We start from the raw sequence: 23,995 nt of genomic DNA on the forward strand, positions 1-23,995 counted from the left end.
TTCTGTATGTATAGTATCATGTCATCTGCAAGCAGTGACTGTTTTACTTCTTCTTTTCCTATTTGGACTCTTTTTAGTTCCTTTTCTTCTCTGATTGCTGTGGCTAAAACTTCCAAAAGTGTGTTGAATAATAGTGGTGAAGTGGGCAACCTTGTCTTGTTCCTGATATTAGAGGAAATGGTTTCATTTTTTCACCAATGAGAACGATGTTGGCTGTGGGTTTGTCATATATGGCCTTTATTATGTTGAGGTAGGTTCCCTCTATTCTCACTTTCTGGAGAGTTTTTATCATAAATGGGTGTTGAATTTTGTCAAACGCTTATTCTGCATCTATTGAGATGATCATATGGTTTTTCTCCTTCAATTTGTTAATATGGTGTATCACATTGATTGATTTGCATATGAAGAATCCTTGCATCCCTGGGATAAAACCCACTTGTTCATGGTGTATGATCCTTTTAATGTGTTGTTGGATTCTGTTTTCTAGTATTTTGTTGAGGATTTTTGCATCTATTTTCATCAGTGATATTGGCCAGTAGTTTTCTTTCTTTGTGACATCTTTGTCTGGTTCGGTAGCAGGGTGGTGGTGGCCTCGTATAATGAGCTTGGGAGTGTTCCTCCCTCTGCTATATTTTGGAAGAGTATGAGCAGGGTATGTGTTAACTCTTCTCTAAATGTTTGATATAATTCACCTGTGAGGTCATCTGGTCCTGGGCTTTTGTTTGCTGGAAGTTTTTTAATCACAGTGTCAATTTCAGTGCTTGTGATTAGTCTGTTCATATTTTCTATTTCTTCCTGGTTCGGTCTTGGAAGGTTGTACTTTTCTAAGAATTTGTCCATTTCTTCCAGATTGTCCATTTTATTGGCATATAGTTGCTTGTAGTAGTGTCTCACAATCCTTTGTATTTCTGCCATGTCAGTTGTTACTTCTCCTTTTTCATTTCTAGTTCTGTTGATTTGAGTCTTCTCCCTTATTTTCTTGATGAGTCTGGCAAATGTTTTATCAATTTTGTTTATCTTCTCAAAGAACCAGCTTTTAGTTTTATTGACCTTTGCTTTGTTTTCTTCATTTCTTTTTCATTTATTTCTGATCTGATCTTTATGATTTCTTTCCTTCTGCTAACTTTGGGTATTTTTATTGTTCTTACTCTAATTGCTTTAGGTGTAAGTTTAGGTTGTTTATTTGATATTTTTCTTGTTTCTTGAGGTAGGATTGTGTTGCTATAAAATTCCCTCTTAGGACTGCTTATGCTGCATCCCATAGGTTTTGGGCTATCGTGTTTTCATTGTCATTTGTTTCTAGGTATTTTTTTATTTCCTCTTTGATTTCTTCAGTGATCTCTTGGTTATTTAGTAGCGTATTGTTTAGCCTCCACGTGATTGTATTTTTTACATTTATTTTCCTGTAACTGATATCTAATCTCATAGCATTGTGGTCGCAAAACATACTTGATACAATTTCAGTTTTCTTAAATTTACCAAGGCTTGATTTGTGACCCAAGATATGATCTATCCTGGAGAGTGTTCCATGAGCACTTGAGAAGAAAGTGTATTCTGTTGTTTTTGGATGGAATGTCCTATAAATATCAATTAAGTCTCTCTGATCTATTGTGTCATTTAAAGCTTGTGTTTCCTAATTTATTTTCATTTTGGATGATGTGTCCATTGGTGAAATTGGGATGTTAAAGTCCCCTACTATTATTGTTCTCCTGTCGATTCCCCCTTTTATGGCTGTTAGCATTTGCTTTATGTATTGCGGTGCTCCTGTGTTGGGTGCATAAATATTTACAATTGGTATATCTTCTTCTCGATTGATCCCTTGATCATTATGTAGTGTCCTTGTTTGTCTCTTTTAATAGTCTTTGTTTTAAAGTCTATTTTATCTGATAGAATTGCTACTCCAGGTCTTTTGATTTCCATTTGCATGGAATATCTTTTTCCGTCCCCTCACTTTCAGTCTGTATGTGTCCCTGGGTCTGAAGTGTGTCTCTTGTAGACAGCATATATACAGGTCTTGTTTTTGTACCATTCAGCCAGTCTGTGTCTTTTGGTTGGGGGATTTAATCCATTTACATTTAAGGTAATTATCAATATGTATGTTCCTAATACAATTTCCTTAATTGTTTTGGGATTGTTATTGTAGGTCTTTTCCTTCTCTTGTGTTTCCTGCCTAGAGAAGTTCCTTTAGCATTTGTTGTAAAGCTGGTTTGGTGATGCTGAATTCTCTTAGGTTTTGCTTGTCTGTAAAGGTTTTAATTTCTCCATCATCTCTGAAAGAGATCCTTGCTGGGTAATCTTGGTTGTAGGTTTTCCCCTTTCATAACTTTAAATATGTCCTGCCACTCCCTTGTGGCTTTCAGAGTTTCTGCTGAAAGATCAGCTGTTAACCTTATGGGGATTCCCTTGTATGTAATTTGTTGGTTTTTCCTTGCTGCTTTTAATATTTTTTCTTTGTATTTAATTTTTGATAGCTTGATTAATATGTGTCTTGTCATGTTTCTCCTTAGATTTATCCTGTATGGGACTCTCTGCACTTCCTGGACTTGACTATTTCCTTTCCCATGTTAGGGAATTTTCAAATAAATCTTTTCAAATATTTTCTCATACACTTTGTCTTTCTCTTCTTCTTCTGGGACCCATATAATTCAAAAGTTTGTGCATTTGATGTTGTCCCAGAAGTCTCTGAGACTGTCCTCAATTCTTCTCATTCTTTTTTCTTTATTCTGCTCTGCAGCAGTTATTTCCACTATTCTGTCTTCCTGGTCACTTATCCGTTCTGCCTCAGTTATTCTGCTATTGATTCCTTCTAGAGTATTTTTAATTTAATTTATTGTGTTGTTCATAATTGTTTGCTTGCTCTTTAGTTCTTCTAGGTCCTTGTTAAACGTTTCTTGAATTTTCTCCATTCTATTTCAGAGATTTTTGATCACCTTTACTATCATTACTCTGAATTCTTTTTCAGGTAGACTGCCTATTTCCTCTTCATTTGTTTGGTCTGGAGGGTTTTTACCTTGCTCCTTCATCTGATGCATATTTCTCTGTCTTCTCTTTTTGTTTAACTTACTGTGTTTGGAATCTCCTTTTCACAGGCTGCAGGTTTCTAGTTCCTCTTATTTCTGTTGTCTGCCCCCAGTGGGTGAGGTTGGTTCAGTGGTTTGTGTAGGCTTCCTTGTTGGGGGGCACTGGTGCCTGTGTTCTGGTGGGTGGGGCTGGATCTTTTCGCTCTGGTGGGCAGGGCAGTGTCCAATGGTGTGTTTTGGGGTGTCTGTGAACTTAGTATGACTTTAGGTAGCCTCTCTCCTAATGGGTGGTGTTGTGTTCCTGTCTTGATAGTTGTTTGGCATGGGGCATCCAGCACTGGAGCTTGCTGGCCATTGGGTGGAGGTGGGTCTTAGCATTGAGACCGATATCTCTGGGAGAGCTCTTGCTGATTAATATTACATGGGACCAGGAGGTCCCTGGTGGTCCATTGTCCTTGACTCGCCTCTCCCACCTTGGAGGCTCAGGCCTGACACCTGACCAGAGCACCAAGACCCAGCTGAATGACATGGTACAGGTTTCTTTTCATCTCTGCTGCTCTGTTTTCTCACCTTCACTCATTTTTGTCCCATATTGCAGAGTGGTTAAGAATGCAGTTTTTTTCATCAGAAAGATATGGATTGGAATTCAGGATCACCAGCCTCCTCAATATGTGACTTTCATGTCACTTAATTTTTTTCAATATTAATTTTCTCATATGATTTTGAAGGCTTTCAGTCTTCGGTAAGTCCAAAATCCTTAAGGTAGGCTGGCAGGCTGGAGACCCAGGGGAGAGTTGCAGTCCGAGTGTAAAGGCAGTCTTTTGGCAGAATTCCTTCTTGCTGAGGGAGGACAGTGTTTGTTCTATTAAGGCCTTCAACTGATTGGATACGGCTGACCTTATTTTCCTTTGTGCTTAGTGTAGTTTCACTTGCTCATGGGGTGCCACATGCAGAGGCCTTGCCCCCAGCACTTCAGACTGGAGTTCCCTGTGCAAAAAGGACTCCCAAGGCACTTCAGTTAAACATCCAATTCTACTAACTTTTAAAGCCTAAGTCCTTTAAAACTACTATTTTGGGTTTTATAGTATTTTCAGATGTCACAGATACAGAACTATTGGAGTTGACAACAGTGTTGTAGCATTTCAGGACTTCCTGTTTCCACTATTCCTGAGATAGATTTTTAATTCCTTTTCATGTAGCTATTTGTAAATCTTCTGAAGCATATATTAGCATTGCAAATGATTGAGAAAAATCACCTAACAATTAGAACAAAACAATATAATTTTTGTCTTATATCCTTACTGCCTCAGCTCTTTCTCCCCTCACCTAGATGCTCCTCGCTGTCCTTCCCTTTAGTATCACTGTGGAATTCATTTCCTGGCTCACTTCCCCCTTCTCATTCTTTTAGGAATAGTTAATTCCTAAAACCGTTGCAATCTAGTTGCTGCCCCCACAACTTCATTGATATTTGTTTTATAAAGTTAAGCTACTAATTCCATGTTACTAAATATAATAGAAACTAATTTTTCATTGTACTTAACCTCCTAACAGCATTTGTTCCAATCTAGAAACAAACTCTGTTTTAGGAGGGCCAACATCTTGTCCTGGTGTTCTGTCTGCCTCTCTGACCTCAACTTAGCAATGCCAGTTGTTGAATCCTTTACTCCTTTCTTTCTTAAAGTGTTGTAAAATTTGGGGATTCTATCCTAGGACTCTCTTCTGTTCTCTTGAACACCCTTTCTGGGTTATCTTGCTTACTCCTAGGGCTTCCAATATTACAAAATGTTAATGACTCCCATGTGGATGTTCCTAACCCAGTTCTCTTATTAGAGCTTATACTCCATGTACCTATTGGATATTTCCACATGTAAATCCACAGTCGTCTTAATCTCATGTATGCCCCACCACAGTCATCTTCCTCCTTACATAACATACAACTCCCTTTGTGGTATTTCTCCCAATGAATCATACACTATACACTCCATCATTTGAGACCCAAACCTGGGTGTTGTTGTTGACTTTCTTTGCCTCTTATCACATAATACAAGTAATCACCTAATTGTATTGATTCTACCTCCAAAATACAGCTTCAACTTTTCCACTTTTCCCTTTCCCAATACACTAATTTTAATCCTATATAACATCTCTTGTTTAGACTATGTAACCTTTTAGCTGGTGTCCTTTCTTTAACTTCATTCCCTCTGATCTGGCCTCTACACTTCAGTTATCTTTCCACAATACAGATTTGGTCATTTCATTTACCTGTTTATACTGCTTCAATGATTTTCCATTATTCTCAGGACAAAGTCCAAACTTATTACAAATTCTAGTATATTCTGATCCTTATAAATGGCTCAATTTGTTGGCACTCCTTTCCTCTTATTCTAAACTCCTATTATATTAAACAACCTAAAATCCTTATTCTTATATACTTGTTTGATTTTATTCACATGCTATTTTCTCTGGCTTGGCTGCTTCTCGCAGCTACCTGTCCTTTACCTGGCACATGGTAGGCATCCACTAAATATGTATTGAAAATAATTGGGGAATATCCCACATGTAAAATAAAAATTTTGTCCCACTGGGAATATAAAGTGAATCTCACACAAGTTAAATAATTTTTTCAACATTTGATACAGTTAATGAAAGAGTTTCATGTGGTCTAATAAGTAAATTGGAATTTTTAAATCCATGTTTCCAAGTCACCATTCATTCAGGAGTTTATATATGTGTGTGTGTGTATATATATATATATATATATATATATATATATATATATATATATGTTTTGCTTAAAACTCAACCATTTCTTGGCTTCATTTAAATTTCCTTTAAAGTGCTAATAATAGACTTTAATTTATTGAACTTTATCAAAAGTCATAACGTTCTTATGATTGCTTATATGTGAGATAAGTTGTCATTTTTGTGTCACATTTTTAGGGAGAAAGTTAGAAGCTGGAAGAAAATGTCCAGGGGGAAACTATGATTATAGCTACTAATGTATTTTTACATGAGTAAACATGAACTCATGAATTTTAAGAAGCATTTATGCATGTAAAAATCATGCATACATGTATGTAATATGAATGTAACAGGGCATTTATTTGGGTCATCTGTAGCTAAAACATTGAATTTTCAAATTAAACCCCATCTTTCCTCAAACATATCCAGTTAAATTGGGACTTGAATCCCACTGACTGGTCCACATTTCTGTTTGCATCTATTAATTTATGAACTTTTTTTACTCTGACCCCATGTAGTTTGGGTATATGCAAATATGTAAAATGGAATGGAGTAGTCTTCAACTTCTGTCAGATAGTAGAAAGAAAACAAAAGGACCTGCAGAGGAAACTCACTAAGAGAACATGGTCTTGATTGACAAAATGGTTTGAAGAACTGGAAGGAGTTGTTGGTTACTAGTGCAGTGGTGGCTACTTTTTACTCAGTTCAACTTGACTACTCTAGATGCAAATGTGCTTTGAGAAATTTAGCAAATCAGACACAAGCCTCCTACCATCCTGAGACAGGCTTTGTGGGCTCCTTTCATGGAAGGTCTCACAGACAGAGGGCATGGTAACCCTCCCTTTGTGAAATTTTTCCAGAAATTTGAGTAGTGAGAGGCAATGGAAAGTGAAACACCTGTGCATATCAAGGTAGGGTGATGATCAAGACTAATCACTGCAGCTTCTATCCTCCAGATGTTTGCCTCTATACTGATTATCTGGACATCATTGATGTCCCTGAAGTACATCATTGCCATTTCATGGGTGTATACAAATATGCCTGGAAATTCTGTAAAATATAGTGAGGTAAATCAAGCAAAAAGACTAGATTACAGTTAATCAGGGCAAGGGTGTGGAGCATCATATAAGGGATATTTATATATTTTAACTCATTTGTACTTAAAGCTGTTATATCTGTGATAGTCCAGTTATGCAATGTTAACAGAAATAGTTTTAGTGGAACATGTTACCACCTAAGTATTTTCCAGCAAGTTAAGAAACTCATAGAAGATAAGCATTATAGAAACGAACACAGATTATTTGCACTTGGAGTCAGCCTATCTTGGGTAGAAATGTCTTGATGAACATTTGTGATGTACCAAAGAAAACATCTTCATGTCATTGCTTTAGTTTTACAGATTAAATATGTTCATTGTTATTGCTATGGTAAATGATACAATAAAGAGCTATCTAGAGTTTATTTTGGTAGAATAATTTAATTTAATATTCTTATACAAAATTTTTAGTGCAATATTTATGAACTCATTAAAAACATAAGTAGGACACTTACATTTTCAGTTATATTTTACTATATTTTTATGGAAAAATTTTGTTTTAGATTGAGAGACACAGATAGAGATATTAATAAATATTTCAGTGAAGGAGCCTCCAGAAACAACTGCTTTGAATATTTAGAGCTGATTGTTTGCTGTCCACTTTCACTTTTACCACAAATAATTTTTTTTTCCTTTCTCTAATTTTTCTCTCTTTTTTTGAACTACGAAAATGAATGGGAAAATTCACCCAAGCATTTACTTTCCTAGGCCCCCACAAGAAATAAATCTCTTGCATGTTATATAATAAGACTGAAAATGTTTGCATTTCTGAGAACACATGATTAGGCAGGCAGAAATTATTCCTCAAGAAATACGGGAATGGTGATTTCCCCAAAATGGTATATTGGGTTATGTTCTCAGTTCTTCACTCCCTCTCAGTAAAAGAATTACTCATGCACACTCTTTGCCATGCTGCTTTGCAGTTCTATAAAAGTCTCACTAGAATAGGTTAGGTATATTTTGCCTGCATCCTTGACTCTGGGCTTCTCCATGCAGCTAGCTTTGGCCAACAGAATATTCATGGGTGTAACAGAAACAGAGACTTTACTGTGTGTCCACGCTTTGGCTCGTCCTCTTGCACTTCTGCCATCTGCCATAGGATGATGCCTATATGTAGCTGTCATCCGAGGAGAATGAGAAGACATAAGGAGTAGCCTGAACACAAGCCATGGCCTGGAGCCACACTCAGAACATCTCAGTTGGGCCCAGCAGTTCTTGAGGCTCCATACAGTGCTGTAAGTGAGAAATAAATGCTTTCTATGTTAAGCCACTGGAGCGTAGACAGTTGTAATTGTTAAACAGCAAAATTGCAGCAAAAACCTCTCTAATGTACACAGCTTCTTCCTGTCCCTGGTATTTACTGGTACATTTCTCTTAAAACTCCTCCATGATATTCAAATAGAGCATTTATAGGAAAATAATTTCATAGGTAATTCCCCAATTTTTGTATAAAACACATTACACAATACCACATATTTTTTTTCAAGTTTCAAATAAATTAAGTTGTACTTTATTTAAAAATTCATTTGAAATCACTTTTTAAAATGCTTATTTTTGGTAAAAAGACTGGATAATCCATATTCTTAGCAGGAAAAAGTTACTTAGCAGAAAAAAGTTCTACTGATAAAGAAGTTACCTTCAAATTTTCAATTTCTACCATAGGCAGTTCAGTTGCTTGCAGGAAATCAGTATTTTCTCAGTCTTAAGTTATATTTCAATTGAGTTTTTCTTATATACAGTTTAATATTTGAAGTCAAATTTTAATTAAATTGGCCTACTGTATCAGTTTGATAACTATAATAATTTAAAATATGTAATATTAGGGTTATACCAGTCAGTCACATTAAATTCTCTCAAAAAATAGACACAATGTTACAGAGCAAAACCAAACCAAAAACCAAGAAGAAACAAACAAAAACAGATGAAAAAATGTTTTGGATTAGAAGTAGGTGCTTTGGGATGCTGACCAAACATTGTGTCTGATTGTGACCACTTTTGTACCTGCTTCATATCAGAAAAATGCTATGCTTAACAAGTAAATGATTTGGAAGGATTGTCATCTTTGGAATATCTGAAAGCTTGTAATTTAAGTTCATGCTCAAAACATTAGGAAATAGGCTCTTCAGAAGAAACACACTGTAGACATTTAACAAGTAAATGATACTGTGAAAGGTCTTCCAGGAGTTTGGAGCAAGGGGCTATATAAATCCAAATTATTATTTGTAGTAGCCACAGTGCCTTTCTCTGGGAATCTCTTGCAGCACTTTGCAAAACTTAATAAATATCTTTATTTTCATAGATAGTAAGAGCCATATTCTAACCCATTAGTTTGTCACATTTATTTAATGTGCAACTAGATTTGCACATCAAGAATCAGGACAAAACTCTCTGTAGAGTGATAATTTAACAGCAGTCATGGCACTTCTCAGAAGAAAGAGCAATTCAGTGCTATCTTCTAATGCCACCTCCAGACTGATTGTGCTTATACTTACCTCACCTTTCTCATTCTAATTCGGACAAATTTAGACCAACTGTTGGGATTTCAAAACTTTGGACTGGATACCAGAACAACATCCTTGCAGCCTGAAATTTCAGGGATTATTTACTCCCATTGCTTCCTTTGTTCCTTTCTCTGACAAACACCTATCCTAATCCTTTGTTGTTTGTGAATGGCAATTTCCTGCCACACTTAGAAACTACCTTTCATTCTGTTTTAGGAAGGCAGTGTGGTTTAGAGAAAAGTATTGTAGGTTAGACATGCATAAACCCGTGTCCCAGTGCTGACTTTGCTGGGGGATAAGAGAGAGGAGGAGAGATAGGGAAGCAGAATAGTGTGGTGGGGTTAAAATAGGGCCCACCCTACAGGGTTGTTGTAGGAATTAAGTGAGGAAAGTGTGTGGAAGATGCTTGACATGATGTCATATTGTAAGCATTGATAAATGCCAAGCCATGATTATTGACATGATCTACCTTGCAAGCTCACACACTTTGCAATTCTATATTGAGGGCTGTACAGTTACTGTCTCAAGTGTCTTTAAAGTTATCTTTGAAAGATTTTTATTCATAGATTGTCTTCAGCAAATTTAATAATTCTCACCTTTAATTTTCTAGTCTTGAAATATTCTTGTCAGGGTTTCATATCAGAATTCAGTTTACTTCTTAAATGATTGGGGAGTGCTCCCATTTTATTCTGGAAAAATTTGTCATCTAGAAAGATGGGTATCATCACTTCCTTAAATGTTGAGGTCATCTAGTCATGAATTGTATTTGTGGGAAAAATTCTATTTCTGTATTCAATATCTGTAATTGTTACAGTGCTTTTAATTTTTTCTCTATATTCTTATCTCCATTTGGTTGACATTTTTGGCTTGGTACCTGTTCTATTTCCCCTAATTTTTGAAATTTGTAAGCCTGAAATTATTCATAATATTCTCTTATTTTTTTTTTTTTTTTTTTTTTTTTCAGTATGCGGGCCTCTCACTGTTGTGGCCTCTCCCGTTGCGGAGCACAGGCTCCGGACGCGCAGGCTCAGCGGCCATGGCTCACGGGCCCAGCCGCTCCGCGGCACGTGGGATCTTCCCAGACCGGGGCACGAACCCGTGTCCCCTGCATTGGCAGGCGGACTCTCAACCACTGCGCCACCAGGGAAGCCCTCTCTTATTGTTTTTATCCCCTCCTTTTTCTCCTGCATTTGGTTTTTTGTACCTTTTTCCTGTGTTCTTAGTCATTCTTATAAGAGTTTATCTTTTTTTCCCTTTTTTTTAGTCTTTTCGAAGAACCTACATTAAGTCTATTTTCTTCTCTATTTTATGTCTATTTCTAACTTATTGACTTTTGCTTTAATATTACTACTTTATTTTTTTAATTTGCTGTTAAATTTTTAGCTTTTTGTGATTGATACTAGTATATTGAATTTCATTCTTCTTTCTATCACACACATTTAATGCTGTAAAACTCCCTATAAATATTGATTTAGATACATCTCACAAAACTATGATATGTGTAATTTTATTGTCATTTATTTCAAAATATTTTCAATTTTCAATGTACTTCTTTCATCTATGGATTCATGTATTGGTTAATTTCCAAATGATTGGTGGTTTTCTAGATATCTTTTTTGTTATTAATTTCTAGCTCAATTCCACTGTGGTCAGAGTACATGCTCAGTAAACTTAAATCCATTGAAATTTGTTGACACTTGCTTTATGATCTAAAATAAGGTAAATATTATAAGTGCTCTATATGACATTGAAAAATGGTGTATTTTGAAGTTGGATAAAATATTCTACATATGTGAATAAAGTCAAATTTGTTAAGGATGTCAATCATATTTTCTAAATCCTTAGATTTTTTTATCTGCTTATTCTAATATTTACTAAGAAAGGGGTATTAAATAGTTCCACTATGATTATGAATTTACCTATTTCTCTTTGCAGATCTGTATATTTTTGTTTTACATAATTTAAGGCTTTATTTGTAGGGGCATCAAATTTAAAATTGTTATATCTTCCTATTTATCATTATAAAATGCTCTCTTTACCCCTAGTAATGCTTGCATTTCTATCTAGTTAGTGGGATATTATAATTACATCAACTTCTGGGGGATAGAGTTTTTAGAGTATATCTTTGTCTATTCCTTTACAGCCAAACTTTCTATCTATCTTTGTTTTTTAAGTGGAGCATATATTCCATTTATATTTAATTCAATTAATTTTTTTGTTTTAAATTTATAATCTCACTCTTGTTTTCTATTTTCTAATATTTTTAAAATATTTTTAATATCTTTTTAATAATATATTTTTAATATATTTTCTTGTCTCCTTTTATATTTTTTATTATTCCAATTTCCAAACTATATTAGCTTAGAACTTATACATTTTTATCAATTCTTTTTATGATTATTATATATATTATAACATGCATTCTTAACTAAAATCTAATGTTAATTATTGTTGTTAACCTCTTACCAGAAAATATAGGACTTTAGTATGCTTTACTTCCTTCCATACTTATAAGCCATTGATGTTTTAAAATTTTTTTTTTTTTTTTTTTTTTTATTTTTTTTATTTTTTGCTTTATCACAAATTTAATCAGTTATATGTATACATATGTTCCCATATCCCCTCCCTTTTGCGTCTCCCTCCCACCCTCCCTATCCCACCCCTCCAGGCGGTCACAAAGCACCGAGCTGATCTCCCTGTGCTATGCGGCTGCTTCCCACTAGCTATCTACCTTACGTTTGGTAGTGTATATATGTCCATGCTGCTCTTTCACTTTGTCACAGCTTACCCTTCCCCCTCCCCATATCCTCAAGTCCATTCTCTAGTAGGTCTGTGTCTTTATTCCTGTCTTACCCCTATGTTCTTCATGACCTTTTTTTTTCTTAAATTCCATATATATGTGTCAGCATACAGTATTTGTCTTTCTCTTTCTGACTTACTTCACTCTGTATGACAGACTCTAGGTCCATCCACCTCATTACAAATAGTTCAATTTCATTTCTTTTTATGGCTGAGTAATATTCCATTGTATGTATGTGCCACATCTTCTTTACCCATTCATCCAATGATGGACACTTAGGTTGTTTCCATCTCCGGGCTATTGTAAATAGGGCTGCTATGAACATTTTGGTACATGTCTCTTTTTGAATTATGGTTTTCTCAGGGTATATGCCCAGTAGTGGGATTGCAGGGTCATATGGTAGTTCTATTTGTAGTTTTTTAAGGAACCTCCATACCGTTCTCCATAGTGGCTGTACCAATTCACATTCCCACCAGCAGTGCAAGAGTGTTCCCTTTTTTCCACACCCTCTCCAGCATTTATTGTTGCTAGATTTCTTGATGATGGCCATTCTGACTGGTGTGAGATGATATCTCATTGTAGTTTTGATTTGCATTTCTCTAATTAGTAAAGATGTTGAGCATCCTTTCATGTGTTTGTTGGCAGTCTGTATATCTTCTGTGGAGAAATGTCTATTTAGGTCTTCTGCCCATTTTTGGATTGGGTTGTTTGTTTTTTTGTTATTGAGCTGCATGAGCTGCTTATAAATTTTGGAGATTAATCCTTTGTCAGTTGCTTCATTTGCAAATATTTTCTCCCATTCTGAGGGTTGTCTTTTGGTCTTGTTTATGGTTTCCTTTGCTGTGCAAAAGCTTTTAAGTTTCATTAGGTCCCATGTGTTTATTTTTGTCTTTATTTCCATTTCTCTAGGAGGTGGGTCAAAAAGGATCTTGCTGTGATTTATGTCATAGAGTGTTCTGCCTATGTTGTCCTCTAAGAGTTTGATAGTGTCTGGCCTTACATTTAGGTCTTTAATCCATTTTGAGCTTATTTTTGTGTATGGTGTTAGGGAGTGATCGAATCTCATACTTTTACATGTCCCTGTCCAGTTTTCCCAACACCACTTATTGAAGAGACTGTCCTTTCTCCACTGTACATTCCTGCCTCCTTTATCAAAGATAAGGTGACCATATGTCCGTGGGTTTATCTCTGGGCTTTCTATCCTGTTCCATTGATCTATCTTTCTGTTTCTGTGCCAGTACCATACTGTCTTGATTACTGCAGCTTTGTAGTATAGTCTGAAGTCAGGGAGCCTGATTCCTCCAGCTCCATTTTTCGTTCTCAAGATTGCTTTGGCTATTCGGGGTCTTTTGTGTTTCCATACAAATTGTGAAATTTTTTGTTCTAGTTCTGTGAAAAATGCCAGTGGTATTTTGATAGGGATTGCATTGAATCTGTAGATTGCTTTGGGTAGTAGAGTCATTTTCACAATGTTGATTCTTCCAATCCAAGAACATGGTACATCTCTCCATCTATTTGTATCATCTTTAATTTCTTTCATCAGTGTCTTATAATTTTCTGCATACAGGTCTTTTGTCTCCTTAGGTAGGTTTATTCCTAGATATTTTATTCTTTTTGTTGCAATGGTAAATGGGAGTGTTTCCTTGATTTCACTTTCAGATTTTTCATCATTAGTATATAGGAATGCCAGAGATTTCTGTGCATTAATTTTGTATCCTGCAACTTTACCAAATTCATTGATTAGCTCTAGTAGTTTTCTGGTAGCATCTTTAGGATTCTCTATGTATAGTATCATGTCATCTGCAAACAGTGACAGCTTTACTTCTTCTTTTCCAATTTGGATTCCTTTTATTTGCTTTTCTTCTCTGATTGCTGTGGCTAAAACTTCCAAAACTATGTTGAATAAGAGTGGTGAGAGTGGGCAACCTTGTCTTGTTCCTGATCTTAGTGGAAATGGTTTCAGTTTTTCACCATTGAGGACGATGCTGGCTGTGGGTTTGTCATATATGGCCTTTATTATGTTGAGGAAAGTTCCCTCTATGCCTACTTTCTGCAGGGTTTTTATCATGAATGGGTGTTGAATTTTGTCGAAAGCTTTCTCTGCATCTATTGAGATGATCATATGGTTTTTCTCCTTCAATTTGTTAATATGGTGTATCACGTTGATTGATTTGCGTATATTGAAGAATCCTTGCATTCCTGGGGTAAACCCCACTTGATCATGGTGTATGATCCTTTTAATGTGCTGTTGGATTCTGTTTGCTAGTATTTTGTTGAGGATTTTTGCATCTATGTTCATCAGTGATATTGGCCTGTAGTTTTCTTTCTTTGTGACATCCTTGTCTGGTTTTGGTATCAAGGTGATGGTGGCCTCGTAGAATGAGTTTGGGAGTGTTCCTCCCTCTGCTATATTTTGGAAGAGTTTGAGAAGGATAGGCGTTAGCTCTTCTCTAAATGCTTGATAGAATTCGCCTGTGAAGCCATCTGGTCCTGGGCTTTTGTTTGTTGGAAGATTTTTTATCACAGTTTCAATTTCAGTGCTTGTGATTGGTCTGTTCATATGTTCTATTTCTTCCTGATTCAGTCTTGGCAGGTTGTGCATTTCTAAGAATTTGTCCATTTCTTCCAGGTTGTCCATTTTATTGGCATAGAGTTGCTTATAGTAATCTCTCACGATCTTTTGTATTTCTGCAGTGTCAGTTGTTACTTCTCCTTTTTCATTTCTAATTCTATTGATTTGAGTCTTCTCCCTTTTTTTCTTGATGAGTCTGGCTAATGGTTTATCAATTTTGTTTATCTTCTCAAAGAACCAGCTTTTAGTTTTATTGATCTTTGCTATTGTTTCCTTCATTTCTTTTTCATTTATTTCTGATCTGATTTTTATGATTTCTTTCCTTCTGCTAACTTTGGGATGTTTTTGTTCTTCTTTCTCTAATTGCTTTAGGTGCAAGGTTAGGTTGTTTAGTCGAGATATTTCCTGTTTCTTAAGGTGGGATTGTATTGCTATAAACTTCCCTCTTAGAACTGCTTTTGCTGCATCCCATAGGTTTTGGGTCGTCGTGTCTCCATTGTCATTTGTTTCTAGGTATTTTTTTATTTCCTCTTTGATTTCTTCAGTGATCACTTCGTTATTAAGTAATGTATTGTTTAGCCTCCATGTGTTTGTATTTTTTATAGCTCTTTTCCTGTAATTGATATCTAGTCTCATAGCATTGTGGTCGGAAAAGATACTTGATACAATTTCAATTTTCTTAAATTTACCAAGGCTTGATTTGTGACCCAAGATATGATCTATCCTGGAGAATGTTCCATGAGCACTTGAGAAAAATGTGTATTCTGTTGTTTTTGGATGGAATGTCCTATAAATATCAATTAAGTCCATCTTGTTTAATGTATCATTTAAAGCTTGTGTTTCCTTATTTATTTTCATTTTGGATGATCTGTCCATTGGTGAAAGTGGGGTGTTAAAGTCCCCTACTATGATTGTGTTACTGTCGATTTCTCCTTTTATGGCTGTTAGTGTTTGCCTTATGTATTGAGGTGCTCCTATGTTGGGTGCATAAATATTTACAATTGTTATATCTTCTTCTTGGATCGATCCCTTGATCATTATGTAGTGTCCTTCTTTGTCTCTTCTAGTAGTCTTTATTTTAAAGTCTATTTTGTCTGATATGAGAATTGCTACTCCAGCTTTCTTTTGGTTTCCATTTGCATGGAATATCTTTTTCCATCCCCTTACTTTCAGTCTGTATGTGTCTCTAGGTCTGAAGTGGGTCTCTTGTAGACAGCATATATATGGGTCTTGTTTTTGTATCCATTCAGCCAATCTGTGTCTTTTGGTGGGAGCGTTTAGTCCATTTACATTTAAGGTAATTATCGATATGTATGTTCCTATTCCCATTTTCTTAATTGTTTTGGGTTCGTTATTGTAGGTCTTTTCCTTCTGTTGTGTTTCTTGCCTAGAGAAGTTCCTTTAGCATTTGTTGTAAAGCTGGTTTGGTGGTGCTGAACTCTCTCAGCTTTTGCTTGTCTGTAAAGGTTTTAATTTCTCCATCAAATCTGAATGAGATCCTTGCTGGGTAGAGTAATCTTGGTTGCAGGTTTCTCTCCTTCATCACTTTAATTATGTCCTGCCACTCCCTTCTGGCTTGTAGAGTTTCTGCTGAGAGATCAGCTGTTATCCTGATGGGGATTCCCTTGTGTGTTATTTGTTGTTTTTGCCTTGCTGCTTTTAATATGATTTCTTTGTGTTTAATTTTTGACAGTTTGATTAATATGTGTCTTGGCGTATTTCTCCTTGGATTTATTCTGTATGGGACTCTCTGTGCTTCTTGGACTTGATTAACTATTTCCTTTCCCATATTAGGGAAGTTTTCAACTATAATCTCTTCAAATATTTTCTCAGTCCCTTTCTTTTTCTCTTCTTCTTCTGGAACCCCTATAATTCGAATGTTGGTGCGTTTAATGTTGTCCCAGAGGTCTCTGATATTGTCCTCTGTTCTTTTCATTCTTTTCTCTTTATTTTGCTCTGCATTAGTTATTTCCACTATTTTATCTTCCACCTCACTTATCCGTTCTTCTGCCTCAGTTATTCTGCTATTGATCCCATCTAGAGTATTTTTCATTTCATTTATTGTGTTTTTAATCGATGCTTGATTCATCTTTAGTTCTACTAGGTCCTTGTTAACTGTTTCTTGCATTTTGTCTATTCTATTTCCAAGATTTTGGATCATCTTTACTATCATTATTCTGAATTCTTTTTCAGATAGACTGCCTATTACCTCTTCATTTGTTAGGTCTGGTGGGTTTTTATCTTGCTCCTTCTCCTGCTGTGTGTTTTTCTGTCTTCTCATTTTGCTTATGTTACTGTGTTTGGGGTCTCCTTTTTGCCGGCTGCAGGTTCGTAGTTCCTGTTGTTTTTGGTGTCTGTCCCCAGTGGCTAAGGTTGGTTTAGTGGGTTGTGTAGGTTTCCTGGTCGAGGGGACTAGTGCCTGTGTTCTGGTGGATGAGGCTGGATCTTGTCTTTCTGGTGGGCAGGTCCACGTCTGGTGGTGTGTTTTGGGGTGTCTGCAGACTTTTTATGATTTTAGGCCACCTCTCTGCTAATGGGTGGCGTTGTGTTCCTGTCTTGCTAGTTGTTTGGCATAGGGTGTCCAGCACTGTAGCTTGCTGGTCGTTGAGTGAAGCTGGGTGCTGGTGTTGAGATGGAGATCTCTGGAAGATTTTCGCCGTTTGATATTATGTGGAGCTGGGAGGTCTCTTGTGGACCAGTGTCCTGAAGTTGGCTCTCCCACCTCAGAGGCACAGTACTGACTCCTGGCTCCTCAATTTGGGATGATTTGTTGTCTATTCATGTATTCCACAGATGCAGGGTACATCAAGTTGATTGTGGAGCTTTAATCCGCTGCTTCTGAGGCTGCTGGGAGAGGTTTCCCTTTCTCTTCTTTGTTCTCACAGCTCCCGGGTCTCAGCTTTGGATTTGGCCCCGCCTCTGCGTGTAGGTCGCCGGAGGGCGTCTGTTCTTCGCTCAGACAGGAAAGGGTTAAAGGAGCAGCCTCTTCGGGAACTCTGGCTCACTCAGGCCGGGCGGGAGGGAGGGGCACGGAGTGCGGGGCGAGCCTGCAGCGGCAGAGGTCGGCGTGACGTTGCACCAGCCCGAGGCGCGCCGTGCGTTCTCCCAGGGAAGCCGCCCCTGGATCCCGGGACCCCGGCAGTGGCGGGCTGCTCAGGCTCCCGGAAGGGCGGTGTGGACAGTGACCTGCGCTCGCACACGGGCTTCTTGGCGGCGGCAGCAGCAGCCCCAGCGTCCCACGCCCGTCACTGGGCTCCGCGCTTTCAGTCGCGACTCGCGCCCGTCTGTGGAGCCCCTTTAAGCAGCGCTCTTAATCCCCTCTCCTCGCGCAGCAGGAAACCAAGAGGGAAGAACAAGTCTCTTGCCTCTTCGGCAGCTCCAGAGTTCTCCCGGACTCCCTCCCGGCCAGCTGTGGCACACTAGCCCCCTTCAGGCTGAGTTCTCGCCGCCAGCCCCAGTCCTCTCCCTGCGCTCTGACCGAAGCCCGAGCCTCAGCTTCCAGCGCCGCCCGCCCCGGCGGGCGAGCAGACAAGCCTCTCGGGCTGGTGAGTGCCGCTCGGCACCGATCCTCTGTGCGGGAATCTCTCCGCTTTGCCCTACCCAGGTATGTGGGGAGTTTCTTGCCTTTTGGGAGGTCTGGGGTCTTCTGCCAGCGTTCAGTAGGTGTTCTGTAGGAGTTGTTCCACGTGTAGCTGTATTTCTGGTGTATCCGTGAGGAGGAAGGTGATCTCCGCGTCTTACTCTTCCGCCATCTTACCCGGAAGTCCTAAAATTTTAATTCTATATATATTTTAAATCACACATGATATAATTACTCTTGTTGTTTTATAAAATCAATGTGTACTTTACAAAATATTTACCCTTATCAATTCTTTACTATCTTAAATGTGGGTTCATTTTCTTTCTGCCTGAAAAACACCCTTTAATATTTCTTTGAGTTAACATCTGTAGTGACAAATTATCGCACTTTTCCTTGAATGAAATACATCTTTATTTCACCATCATTCTTGACTTATTTTCTATGCATGTTGTATTTTCGTTAGGCAGTTATGCTCTTTACAACTTTGAAAAGTAGATTCCACTGTATTCCGATTGAATTTTTTAAATCTTTCCTCAGCTAACAGTAATCTTACTTTTTTCTGTAGATGCTTCAATATTTTCTGTTTAGAAGTTTAACCCTAGCCCTGTGAGTCTTTCAAAAGTACTTATACTCTTTACTAGAACTTGCAGACACTGCTAAAGAAGAATATCTTCATTTTCGTCAAGCTCCCACCTAAAATTTTCTTCCCTAAGGTTTTAGTTTTATAATGATTAATTCCTGTGTTCTTTCTATGATGCTTTCAGATAATGGCTTTTGTATTATGACATATACTTTTAAAAACTGTTCCCAGTGGGAGAGTTGTCTAAAGTTATCCACCTTCAAACACCTGAAGTGGAAGTGTGTGGAATCATCTTTAAGATATAACGTTCAACAAAAGAAGCTAGAAAATTAAAATACATACCTTATCCTTCCATTTATAAAGGGTTCAAAAGAGCAACGATTATTTATTTATGGTGTAAAATTATAAAGTCAAATAAGCTAGTGTCATAAATGTTAGAATGATGTTAGAGTGATGACTACTGGAATGAAAGAAAGGTGTTAAGATTGTGAAGGGTTTTTGAGGGAATTATTGTGCACTGGTAAGTTTTATGTCTTAACCTGAGGTGATATGCATCTGTATTTGTTAAAAAAATGTTGTTGTAATTTATGGTTAATGGATGACTATGTATGTCTGTTATATTTAGCAATATTTATAACATTCATGGATAATCATATATTTTTATATATGATCTTCATATTTGATAACTGTTTAATTTAATTATATATTTCAACTTGTGGATATATAATCATATATAATTGTAATGCAAATGATCACTTTAGTGTAAATATGAATGTGATCTTTTTTCTTATTTCAGATTTTATTCTTCAAAAATTTCAGTATTTCATGTTTTTATATCTATCTTTACATACTTTAGTATTAAATGAGGCCAGAGTATACTGGATAGAGCAATGATCTGGGTATCAAGAGGTATAAGTTATATTTTTGAACATATTTATCTGTTGAATAACCTTGGCTACTTCTTTAACATCTCAAAATTTGAATGTCTTCATATGTAAAAATAATTCTTATACATACTTTAGCAGTATAACACTGTGGAAATTTATTAATATTCTTAAAGTTAAGTTCCTTAATCTTCTGTGTGCTATTCAGAGGAAAATTCTCTCTCCATTTTTCTCTTCTCTTTTCCTCTCTCTCTCTCTCTATACATATATATATATATATATATATATATATATATATATATATATATATACACACACACATTTATATATACATATATAATCTTATTTCAAATGAGATGCATGTATAATTGAACATCTATTTGATTCATTTGGAATATGTACAGATCCTACCTTTAAAAATACACAGTCCAAGAAAACATTTTATTTACTAAGTTTTTAGTCTATCATTTTGGATTCTAAGAAAGCAAAAGGAAAACATTGAAGTATACTTTTAATGGAAGAAAATCCTGGCTACAGATTTTGTTGGGGTTGAGGCACTAACCTAGAATAAACTATTGATACATAAACGCTCATAGTTAAGAAATTATGACTAGGTATATTAAACCAGATAGTTTATAGAAGCATAAACCTTTAATATCTTTATAAAACAATTTGATTACTATTAAACACATAATAATTAACTCTAAGAATCTTTTTAGGATTTCACCATATTACCTTATTTGGGCCCTTTTTTTTCTATAACTTACTTAAAATCCAGGATCCTGGGCCAGTTTTACATATACGCAAGAGTCTGTTCACAAACACATTGGTATAAAATACACTTATATTGTTGTATAGATGAGCATTTAAAAAAAAGGTTTTATCTTTTAAAACTTTTGTTTGAGCCTACTGAAATACATAGGGCACTATTTTAAAACAAATGTACAGAAAAGATGTTTTAGAGGAAAACTATTAATAAAAGTTGCAGCTGATTTAGAAGAAAAACAAAGTGATAAAATCTACTAGAAGGGAGAAGGTGGCTTTGAAATGATCATACGATCTTGAATCTTGGAATGACCCTGACCAGACCCAAGTCTAGGCAAACCCAGTTTGGCCAGTCATATGCCTAGATGTATATTTTCAACAAGCATTTCAGTTTATGGAGAGAACTGCAAATACTTTGGATAATGTTTAAGGGCGGTAAGCAGCATAAATAAAAGCATAGGTGACCTGAAGATACAGTAGAATGTTATGGTTCACGGGCTGAAGGCTGGCTGGATACACTGAACAAAGAAGTCAGGTAGCTGGGAAAAAGTAATCTCAATTTGTTTGCAGGATTGTGTTTGGGAGTAACAGTAGGCTTTTTGCTAGGTTTCTTTAAGGTAACTCAAAAACAGTTAATCCCATACATATGTTGAGCAAACACTTCTCTATGAACAATCTGATAAATTGATAAGATTGAAATTAAAGCTATTTGCAGCCTATTGGTGTATGATGAACTATAGACTCATAGAGTATTTCAAAACACTATATTAGAAAGCAAGTTTGAACATGGAGACTTGCTGCATGATTGTGTAACAGCTGCTGTGAATTTTAATAATAGTGCCTAATGACTTTTGTTTTCCCATGGCACGTTCAGAAATTATTTTAACTTAATTTTTTAAATGGCTGTTCCTCACTGCCTTTTAGCAGTTTTCGCACAGCATTAAGTCAGTTTACCCTGATGGGCTAATGCCTTTATAAATGCAAATATACAACATTTACATGAAGACGTAATTAAACAGTGTATCTCTGTTTTGGGTTGTGTTTTAACAATTAAATCTGTTCCAGGGATTTAATAATGAGGAGTTTGTTTACTTTTAAAATTGCAATCAGCAACACCAAATTTTGGCTCTAAATATTTAGTACTTTAACTTTTATAAGAATTTTTACTGCGCTTAGTCTCCAGTACTTTCAAGATGAATTAAACATTGGTGCTTTCAGCATTTTGTAATGCTAGATCATGCCAAACTGAAAATGGAAAAGCTTGGGAAAAGTGACTTCTTTTTTGAACCAATCAGTATTTGTCAAACTGATCTGTTTCAGATTGATAGGTCTAATTTCCCATGTATACCATTTGTTTTTAACATGCCCTTAGGATTTTGTCAGCTACATAAAATTTGGATCATAATTTAGCTGGCTTTCTCATATTTCTTCATTAGCTCTGTACATAATAAAAAAGAGTTCCTCCAGAATATGACTAGATGTCTTAAAAAAGATTTTATGGTTCTTTCTATAATATATGTAGAACCCTGATTACTTATTTTGGAGTTAGAGGTATTGTGGGAAATATTTTTTATGACTGTTTTAGACACAAGAGTTAAGTTTCAAAGTCCTTTTTTTTTTTTTTTTTTTTTTTTTTTTTACGGTACGCGGGCCTCTCACTGTTGTGGCCTCTCCCGTTGCGGAGCACAGGCTCTGGACGCGCAGGCTCAGCGTCCATGGCTCACGGGCTTAGCCGCTCCACGGCATGTGGGATCCTCCCGGACCGGGGCCATGAACCCGTGTCCCCTACATCGGTAGGCGGACTCAACCACTGTGCCACCAGGGAAGCCCTCAAAGTCCTTTTTTTTTTTTTTTTTTTAATCTGAAATTAAGGGCAAGTTTATTTCTCCTTTCACAGCCTTTATTTTTTATTTTTTATTTTTTTATTTTTTGCGGTACGTGGACCTCTCACTGTTGTGGCCCCTCCCGTTGAGGAGCACAGGCTCCGGACGCGCAGGCTCATCGGCCATGGCTCATGGGCCCAGCCGCTCCACGGCATGTAGGATCTTCCCGGACCAGGGCACGAACCCGTATCCCCTGCATCGGCAGACGGACTCTCAACCACTGTGCCACCAGAGAAGCCCCCACTCAAAGTCCTTTAATAGTGGATCCAAGTACAAATTGATAGAAGCTAAAAGCTAAGCACTATATTTCATTATAAAAATAAAAACCTGTCTTTAATAGTAGAAAGTAAAATAATATTTGAACATAGTTTAACATGTGTGTTTTAAAATATAGACTTTTAAAAAATATCTTGATTGGAGTATAATTGCTTTACAATGTTGTGTTACTTTCTGCTGTACAACAAAGTGAAACAGCTATATGTATACGTATATCCCCACATCCCCTCCCTCTTAAGCCTCCCTCCCACCCTCTTATCCCACCCCTCTAGGTGGTCACAAAGCATTGAGCTGATCTCCCTTGCTATGCAGTAGCTTCCCACTAGCCATCCATTTTACATTTGGTAGTGTATATATGTCAGTGCTACTCTCTCACTTTGTCCCAGCTTCCCCTTCCCCGCTGTGTCCTCAAGTCCATTCTGTATGTCTGCGTCTTTATTCCTGTCCTGCCACTAGGTTCATCAGTACCGTTTTTTTAGATTCCACATATGTGCGTTACCATCTGGTATTTGTTTTTCTCTTTCTGACTTACTTCACTCTGTATGACAGACTCTAGGTCCATCCACCTCACTACAAATAACTCAGTTTCATTTCTTTTTATGGCTAAGTAATATTCCATTGTATATATGTGCCACATCTTCTTCATCCATTCATCTGTCGATGGACATTTAGGTTGGTTCCATGTCCTGGCAATTGTAAATAGTGCTGCAATGAACATTGTGGTACATGTATCTTTTTGAATTATGATTTTCTCAAGGTATATGCCCAGTAGTGGGATTGCTGGGTCATATGGTAGTTCTATTTTTAGTTTTTTAAGGAACCTCCGTACTGTTCTCCATAATGGCTGTATCAAGTTACATTCCCACCAACAGTGCAGGAGGGTCCCTATTAAAATATAGATTTATATTTAAAGATAGTTTATATAATTTTAACCAAAACTATAGTAGTGTCTGTGTTGTGAGCACTTACTAGTGCTGTTATCATCCTGGACACTTTTCAGACATTTTCCTTTTTCATTTTGTAACTGCACTACCTCACGTTGGGAAAGGCAGTCTCACGCATGCAGTCTTTTAATCCCCACTCAGCCCTTGGGCCTAGAACATTTCCTTACCAAGAGATAGAGTCCTCACAGATTATGCTAGGCTGGTCACATTGTGGGATTATCTTTCCCTATTTCAGACTCAATGTGTGTTCCATTGTTTTGTTTAAGTGTGTGTGTTACATGGCACCTGGCCATCCTTACCACTATATCTGCCCCCTGCAGGGAGGGGACAGCATTCTTGGTTCTGTGACAGC

This window comes from Hyperoodon ampullatus (assembly GCF_949752795.1).
Source record: "Hyperoodon ampullatus genome assembly, chromosome: 3".
NCBI classification, from domain to species: domain Eukaryota; kingdom Metazoa; phylum Chordata; class Mammalia; order Artiodactyla; family Ziphiidae; genus Hyperoodon; species Hyperoodon ampullatus.